This window comes from Chrysemys picta, chromosome 1 (genome assembly GCF_011386835.1).
Source record: "Chrysemys picta bellii isolate R12L10 chromosome 1, ASM1138683v2, whole genome shotgun sequence".
Classification (NCBI taxonomy): domain Eukaryota; kingdom Metazoa; phylum Chordata; order Testudines; family Emydidae; genus Chrysemys; species Chrysemys picta.
Window position 1 is genome coordinate 186,838,877 of NC_088791.1, and position 9,283 is coordinate 186,848,159.

The 9,283-nt window shown below is 46.5% G+C and overlaps 2 long non-coding RNA genes across 2 annotated transcripts; one reads left to right on the forward strand and one right to left on the reverse strand.

Annotated features, from left to right (window-relative positions):
• Positions 1-291: 291 nt before the first annotated feature.
• Positions 292-6,626, forward strand: LOC135977198 (uncharacterized). The gene is made up of 2 exons (XR_010594519.1): positions 292-1,706; positions 3,786-6,626. It is a non-coding gene; the product is annotated as an uncharacterized LOC135977198 (long non-coding RNA).
• LOC135977204 (uncharacterized) lies at positions 1,583-3,788 on the reverse strand. The gene is made up of 2 exons (XR_010594524.1): positions 1,775-3,788; positions 1,583-1,743 (listed from the first exon to the last, which is right to left on the reverse strand). It is a non-coding gene; the product is annotated as an uncharacterized LOC135977204 (long non-coding RNA).
• Positions 6,627-9,283: the final 2,657 nt, after the last annotated feature.

Here is a 9,283-nt window from a genome sequence, read left to right on the forward strand (position 1 = left end):
TTCCTGTGATAAAACTCTTTGCAGTTATGCTCAGTTTCTTATGATGATCAAAGGTAATTTAATCAGTTGATTAAAAGGTAGACTTCTTCAGGGGAGTCAGATGGAAGACTGAAGCCAAAAAAGGTCATTTTATCAGCTTTTTCCTCTGAAGATTGTCTCCAAAAGTCCCTTATTTATAGCCGTATTATATATAATACACACACACATACACACACACACACCATTAAAAGTGTAATGTTCCACTGACTGAAAGAACCAGCTAGTTTACTAGTAGAAAGAACCATATTATCTATCACCTATCCAGATTTTAAAAATACCATTACTTAATATTCAGTAGAACAGTCACCATTAAAGAATCAGGATTTGTCTATGATTACTACCAAATTATTGAGATTCCACAGTCTTCTCTATGCTCAACATAACATAAGAAAGGCCGTACTGGGTCAGACCAAAGGTCCATCCAGCCCAGTATCCTGTCTACCGACAGTGGCCAATGCCAGGTGCCCCAGAAGTCTACCAGTGATCAAGTGATCTCTCTCCTGCCATCCATCTCCACCCTCTGACAGACAGAGGCTAGGGACACCATTCCTTACCCGTCCTGGCTAATAGCCATTAATGGACTTAACCACCATGAATTTATCCAGTTCTCTTTTAAACTCTGTTATAGTCCTAGCCTTCACACCCTCCTCAGGTAAGGAGTTCCACAAGTTGACTGTGCGCTGCGTGAAGAAGAACTTCTTTTTATTTGTTTTAAACCTGCTGCCTATTAATTTCATTTGATGACCCCTAGTTCTTGTATTATGGGAATAAGTAAATAACTTTTCCTTATCCACTTTCTCCACATCACTCATGATTTTATATACCTCTGTTGACGTCACTAGGCCTCACCCTAGGTAACTCGGGAGGGTGGAAGGCCACTAAGTGTCAATGAAGCCTTCCTGCACTAGGCCTAAGTGAACCAAACTCTATCCTTCCATGTTTAAACTCTAATCAACCTCAAAAGCCAGGTGCAATTGGAATATGTAAGCAACCAGTTATCTGTGTGCAACCCCCTGCTCAAGCGGTAATAATGAGGCTGCATGTTTCTGGCTGAAGGGAAAAAGGACAAGATAACGGTTTAAAGAAGTTACTAACAAGCTAGGCTTATAGCTGCCAAGAATGACTTAAATATTACCAGGGATGGGAGGGGTAGAGGGAGGAGGGGGGGGAGAAAGGGAGGGCTAGAGGGGAAAGGAAAAGGGGGGTGAGGCTTAACTGCAAAATGTATAAAAGAAGAAAAACTGTTCCTGTTAATGTGCTTGATTTGAGACTTGCCAGTCTCCTTGCACCGCTTTGGGATCCCAAATAAACTTTGTTTGCTTCTCCCCCTGGTGTGTTTATTGGCGCGAAGCACACCGGGCAACGAACCCGCTGTTGCTTTGCCTCGGGCACTCTGTGCTGGCAACAGTTTTGGCGCCCAACGTGGGGCTCGAGGCTGAAATTTAGCCTTGCCCGGACCCCTCTCGGAGGTCGACAGATTGCGGCGACGACCGACGCCCAGCGCGCACCGGTGACTTTACCGGGGGCCTCGGCGGAGACGTGGTTTGGTCGACCCCGGAGGGCACAACGGTGCAACGCGCTCGAGTAGTGGAGAAGCAGCTGCGGGCGACGGTGGGGAACCGGTCCCGTGGATAGGGCGACGGTGCAGAACCGGACCCTTGGATAAGGTAGGAACAGTCCAGTGGGGACTTTATCTGTCTTGACCTGGGGACGCCCAGTGTCTACCTGTTATGACCTGGGGACGCCCAGTGTCTCCCTAATATGGGGCAGGGACAGAGTATGGCAGGCAGGGCAAGGTGTACACCCTTGGAATGCATTCTGGTGAACTGGAAAGTGTTTGGATCGGATCCGTTGGTTAAAAGTAAACTGAAAAGGTTCTGTACAGTAGACTGGCCTCAATATCAGCTAGAGGACCAGGAAAGGTGGCCACCGGAAGGATCACTTAATTATAACACGATCCTTCAATTACTTCTGTTTTGTCAGCAAATGGGTAAATGGAATGAACATATGTATGTACAGTTGTTTATGTTGCTAAGAGATAGGTTAGATATTTTGCAAAAGTGTAATTTGACTCCGACAGGTTCGGTAGTAGCTACTGTTAGTCCCCAGAACCCCCCCACAGCTGTAATGGCAGGTCCGGTGTCCCCTTCGGCTATCACACCCCCACCATATAAAGACAAGGTGTCTCAGGTCCCAGAGATTGCCCCCTCGGTGGAATTTTATCCGTTGATCACTGAGACCATGGTGTCCAGACATGGCTCAGATAGGAATCAGGCCACTACTATGCAGGTTTACACCCATGTGCCTTTTAACCCGGTGGACCTAGCAGCCTTTAAGGCACAGGCAGGAGAATTCTCTATGAACCCAAGCAAGTCTATCTCGGTCTTTGAAGGGTGCCTGGCTAGCTGTAAGCCTGACTGTGATGATTGTAATGTCCTTATGCGGACCCTGCTGTCTGAGGTGGAGCGTAATTAGGTTGTGTCTAAAGAAAAGGAAAAGAGGCAGGCGAAAATGATGGTCACAGCAGTACAGGCCGGTGGCAGGGGAAAATTCCAGGAAGGTGGAAGGGGCCGGGGAATAAGAGGACGTGGGCGCCCTGGCTCACAGGAAAGGCGTCTGGGTCGCAACCAGTGTGCCATATGCCGGAAGGAGGGACATTGGAAAAATGAGTGCCCCGAAAGAGAAGGTACCCCTATGATGACAGCGAAGGATCAAGAATAGGGGTGTCAGGGAAGATGGACTATCCTGCCCCTGGAACCCCAAGTAAAAATGCGGGTGGGAGATTCGGACATAGACTTTTTACTAGACTCTGGAGCTGCACGAACCGCCGTAAACCAACCCCTGCAGCTGCCTGTGTCAGAGTCCCTCACTGTGGTGGGTGCCACAGGGAAAGGAACCAAGTGCCCAGTATATGCCCCAGCGGAATGTGCTTTGGGAAACAGAACTCTATCTCACAAACTGGTTTACCTCCCTGATTGTCCAACACCTCTACTGGGACGGGACCTGCTTTGTCGCTTAGGAGCCACCCTGCATTTCACCCAGATGAAATAACCCTCACCTTACCCCCAGAGAATGCCTGGATAATGACCCTTGCAACTGAGCCCTCAGCCATGCAAGCCTCAGAGTGGAGCCAGTGGGAGGACAAAAGGAGGGTTAAAAAGCAGCTTTGCTGGACAGTGTTGGCCCAGGGATTTAAAAATTCCCCCACCCTTTTCGGCCAGGCCCTGGCCAGAGACTTGGAAGAGTGGGACAATGAGGACAGGGTCCTCCTCCTGCAATATGTGGATGACTTGTTGATTGCTGCTGTGGGTCTCACCCCTTGCCTTAAAGCCACTGTGAGCCTCCTGAACTTTGTTGGACTCCTCAAAAGTGGGTGTGCTCGTCCTGGTTTGTTGCTCCAAAGCTCTGTATAGAAGTTATTTTACTGGAAGAGTTCATAATGGCAATGTGTATGTGTTCATTGTTGGGAAAAGGTGTATGAGTGAAGAATGGAAGTTTCCTTTGTAAGGTAAAAGAAGCCAAGAAGGAGAGAAGGAAAAAGAACAGAACGAGTTAACTGAGGAAAAAAATACAGCTAGCAAGCTCAGTCCAAAGATAAGATGCTGGCACCATCCAAGGACACTGCCCAGAGCTAAGACTTGGCCGACAGCCAAGAAAAGGGGGGGCCTGAATGTGCCCAAGCAACTATGAGATCTGCAAAACATTGCCAGGCATTAATGAAATGTGTTAGGTTTCTTTTCTCACAGATAAAAGAAGTGCTACCCAAAGACCCTAGCAGCCCTGCCGTTCATTGAAACAAGGAGACTGAGTCTACGTAAAGTCCATCAACGAAAAACTGCTTTGGCTCCACACTGGAAAGGCCCTTTCCAAGTCCTGTTCACCACCAACACCGCTGTGAAGTACCAAGGACTGCCCATCTGGACCCAGGCTTCTCACTGTAAAAAGACCCCTCCACCTCGGGAGGACTCTCCGACTGATAAGCCTATTTAAAGACAGGGTGATGTGCTAGTAACCTCTCCCCTGTATGATGCTGAACCACACTGTTTCAGGAAAAGAGAAGAAGGAACACTTGCTTCATTGAAACCACAAAGTCCAGGAATTTCTGACTACAAAAGACATTAAGAACTGACCCTGGTGAAGAAACAAAGAATTATACGCTGGTAGGGAGGCTGTTAGACCCCTGGCCTCCCAGGTACAGGCTGAATGTCTAGTCTGCCAAAAGAACAACCCTCGAGCTGGAGTGTCAGTGCCACCAGCCACTCTGGAACCTACCCCAGGCCCGGGGCTGGTTTGGCAAATAGACTTTACTGAGTTCCCCCGGACCCAAGGATTCAAATACCTTTTCGTCTTGGTGGATCGATTCAGCGGATGGCCTGATGCCTTACCCCTTGTTTTGCTCCGCATTCGCGCTCTCCCAAAGGGCAGGTTAGGGCTCAGTCCCTTCGAGATTATGTTTGGAAGGGCATGGCCTATGAACGGTACACCGGTTCTGGCAGGGGAGTGGGAAATGGGGTGTGGCTTTTTATCTCAGTACATGTGCTCTCTGTCTGCTGTTCTCTGTTCTCTCCACAGGTATACCAGAGATTTGCAGCCTCTCCCGCTGGATGCCCCTGTCCACTCCTTGCAGCCAGGCGATTCCGTTCTCGTTCGGATCTGGAAGGACAAGCCTCTCCAAGAGAAGTGGAAGGGACCCCACACCGTCCTGCTGGTCTCCCACACAGCAGCAAAGGTCAAGGGACACAAGGACTGGATTCATCACTCCCGTCTGAAGGCAGTGCCCGCTCCTGAACGGTGGACAGTCCAGCCTACGGAAAAAGACTACCAGCGACGACCTGAGACTTAAACTGTTATTCAAAAGACAATAAGGCCTGCTGGGAATGCCCTGTGGTCTCTTTGGACAGTCGCAGCGCACTCCCCGTGAAAACTCTAAGCGTTGGTTGTGTTTACTCTCACAGGGCCGGCCTAACCTGGTGGCCTGGTCCTTTTATTTTTAATCTGCCTACTATTGGTAATTGATATTTTGTGGGTATTTGGGGAATTGTAATTGTTAGGCCCTAGGGTCACCTGCCCAGCATGAGTTCAGGTCCAGGGTCTGCCACAGTGGTACTCTTTGCCATAGGGACACTCCTTTCGTTACCTCCCGTTTCCCCCCAGGCACATGTGGGTTGGAAAGGGATCCCTACTAACTTGGAAACAAACACATATGAGTCCTTGAAGGTTTGCTTTCCCCAAGAGTTTAACCTCTCTAACTGCTGAGTATGCTCCCAAATCCCGCACCACGCAGCACGGTTACCCTGGAGGGTGGTCCCCCAAAATTGGTCAGATATCTGCTGGGGATGGTTCAGTAGGGGAAGAAATACCTCGGGTACCCCCTTGTCACAAAACTGTACCATTGAATACCAGTATGCATTAAGGGACAACCCCTGGCCACCCCAGGCAGCATAAATCTTTGTATGCCACCTCAGAGCCCATTAAGGAAGAAGACAGGTTGGGTATAATCCTCCTCCCATCCTATGGGGTGGAACGGCTAACCCAATTTTATCATAGGCTCTCTGTGTTTCTCACCACATTCGCCAATGAAACCTTGGCCATAGAGAAGAGCCTTAACTCAGAGCTATACCAGCTCCGGTTGCTGTCCCTGCAAAACAGACAGGCCTTAGATTATGTTTTAGCCTCCAGGGCGGGGTGTGTGCCCTTATTGGGAATGAATGTTGTACTTATGTCCCGGAAAACTCACAGGACATTAACAAGCACGTCCTGTCGGCCAAACAGGCTTTCAAGCAGTGGAAGGCCCAGGAAAGGAAACCCACAGTTTTCGATTCCCTTTGAAGTTGGTTGCCCAACCTAGGAGGACTGGGGGGTGGCCTTGTGCGTCTCCTCCTCACCGGTGTGGTATTGTGCCTGGTCACCCTCCTCCTAATTGCTTGTTTTAAAATGCTCCTCCGTAAGCTTTGTGCCCCCCGTTCCTCAAAAATCCCGGCATACCCTCTCATTGAAAACCCCAGCTTCATAGCACTTAATCATATCTTGTCCACAGAATATGAGAAAACTCAGCCAAAAGCTTGTTGAGTATTCTCAAAGGAGGGAGTTGTTGACGTCACTAGGCCTCACCCTAGGTAACTCGGGAGGGTGGAAGGCCACTAAGTGTCAATGAAGCCTTCCTGCACTAGGCCTAAGTGAACCAAACTCTATCCTTCCATGTTTAAACTCTAATCAACCTCAAAAGCCAGGTGCAATTGGAATATGTAAGCAACCAGTTATCTGTGTGCAACCCCCTGCTCAAGCGGTAATAATGAGGCTGCATGTTTCTGGCTGAAGGGAAAAAGGACAAGATAACGGTTTAAAGAAGTTACTAACAAGCTAGGCTTATAGCTGCCAAGAATGACTTAAATATTACCAGGGATGGGAGGGGTAGAGGGAGGAGGGGGGGGAGAAAGGGAGGGCTAGAGGGGAAAGGAAAAGGGGGGTGAGGCTTAACTGCAAAATGTATAAAAGAAGAAAAACTGTTCCTGTTAATGTGCTTGATTTGAGACTTGCCAGTCTCCTTGCACCGCTTTGGGATCCCAAATAAACTTTGTTTGCTTCTCCCCCTGGTGTGTTTATTGGCGCGAAGCACACCGGGCAACGAACCCGCTGTTGCTTTGCCTCGGGCACTCTGTGCTGGCAACACCTCTATCATATCCCCCCTTAATCTCCTCTTTTCCAAGCTGAAGAGTCCTAGCCTCTTTAATCTCTCCTCATATGGGACCCGTTCCAAACCCTTAATCATTTTAGTTGTCCTTTTCTGAACCTTTTCTAGTGCCAGTATATTTTTTTTGAGATGAGACCACATCTGTATGCAGTATTCGAGATGAGGGTGTACCATCGATTTATATAAGGGCAATAATATATTCTCAGTCTTATTCTCTATCCCCTTTTTAATGATTCCTAACATCCCGTTTGCTTTTTTGACCGCCTCTACACACTGTGTGGACATTTTCAGAGAACTATCCACGATGACTCCAAGATCTTTTTCATGACTTGTTGTAGTTAAATTAGTCCCCATCATATTGCATGTATAGTTGGGGTTATTTTTTCCAATGTGCATTACTTTACATTTATCCACATTAAATTTCATTTGCCATTTTGTTGCCCAATCACTTAGTTTTGTGAGATCTTTTTGAAGTTCTTCACAGTCTGCTTTGATCTTAACTATCTTGAGCAGTTTAGTATCATCTGCAAACTTTGCCACCTCACTGTTTACCCCTTTCTCCAGATCATTTATGAATAAGTTGAATAGGATTGGTCTGAGGACTGACCCTTGGGGAACACCACTAGTTACCCCTCTCCATTCTGAGAATTTACCATTAATTCCTACCCTTTGTTCCCTATCTTTTAACCAGTTCTCAATCCATGAAAGGACCTTTCCTTTTATCCCATGGCAGCTTAATTTACATAAGAGCCTTTGGTGAGGGACCTTGTCAAAAGGCTTTCTGGAAATCTAAGTACACTATGTCCACTGGATCCCCCTTGTCCACATGTTGTTGACCCCCTTCAAAGAATTCTAATAGATTAGTAAGACACTATTTCCCTTTACAGAAACCATGTTGACTGTTGCTCAACAGTTTATGTTTTTCTATGTGTCGGACAATTATATTCTTAACTATTGTTTCGACTAATTTGCCTGGTACAGACGTTAGACTTACCGGTCTGTAATTGCCGGGATCACCTCTAGAGCCCTTTTTAAATATTGGCGTTACATTAGCTAACTTCCAGTCATTGAGTACAGAAGCTGATTTAAAGGACAGGTTACAAACCTTAGTTAACAGTTCCGCAACTTCACATTTGAGTTCTTTCAGAACTCTTGGGTGAATGCCATCTGGTCCCAGTGACTTGTTAATATTAAGTTTATCAATTAATTCCAAAACCTCCTCTCGTGACACTTCAATCCGTGATAGTTCCTCAGATTTGTCACCTACAAAAGCCAGCTCAGGTTTGGGAATCTCCCTAACATCCTCAGCCATGAAGACTGAAGCAAAGAATCCATTTAGTTTCTCCACAATGACTTTATCGTCTTTAAGCGCTCCTTTTGTATCTCGATCATCCAGGGGCCCCAATGGTTGTTTAGCAGGCTTCCTGCTTCTGATGTACTTAAAAAACATTTTATTACCTTTGGAGTTTTGGGCTAGCCATTCTTCAAACTCCTCTTTGGCTTTTCTTATTACATTCTTGCACTTAATTTGGCAGCGTTTATGCTCCTTGCCTCACTAGGATTTGACTTCCACTTTTTAAAGGAAGTCTTTTTATCTCTCACTGCTTCTTTTACATGGTTGTTAAGCCACGGTGGCTCTTTTTTAGTTCTTTTACTGTGTTTCTTAATTTGGAGTATACATTGAAGTTGGGCCTCTATTATGGTGACTTTAAAAAGCGCCCACGCTGCTTGCAGGGATTTCACTTTAGTCACTGTACCTTTTAACTTCTGTTTAACTAACCCCCTCATTTTTGCATAGTTCCCCCTTTTGAAATTAAATGCCACAGTGTTGGGCTGTTGAGATGTTCTTCCCACCACAGGGATGTTGAATGCTATTGCATTGTGGTCACTATTTCCAAGCGGTCCTGCTATAGTTACCTCTTGGACCAGCTCCTGCGCTCCACTCAGGACTAAATCTAGAGTTGCCTCTCCCCTTGTGGGTTCCCGTACCAGCTGCTCCATGAAGCAGTCATTTAAAGTATTGAGAAATTTTATCTCTGCATTTCGTGAAATGTTCCCAGTCAATATGGTGATAATTGAAATCCCCCACTATTATTGAGTTATTAATTTTGATAGCCTCTCTAATTTCCCTTACCATTTCATCATCACTATCACCGTCCTGGTCAGGTGGTCGATAATAGATCCCTAATGTTATATTCTTATTAGAGCATGAAATTTCTATCCATAGAGATTCTATGGAACATGCGGATTTGCTTAAGATTTTTACTTCATTTTGATTGTACATTTTCTTTCACATATAGTGCCACTCCTCTCTCCCCCCCCCCCCTGCACGACCTGTTCTGTCCTTCGGATAAATTTTGTACCCCGGAATGATTGTGTCCCATTGATTGCTCTCAGTCCACCAGGTTTCTGTGATGCCTATTATATCAATATCCTCCTTTGTCACAAGGCACTCTAGTTCACCCATCTTATTATTTAGACTTCTAGCATTTGTGTACAAGCACTTTAAAAACTTGTCACTGTTTATTTGTCTGCCCTTTTCTGATGTGTCAG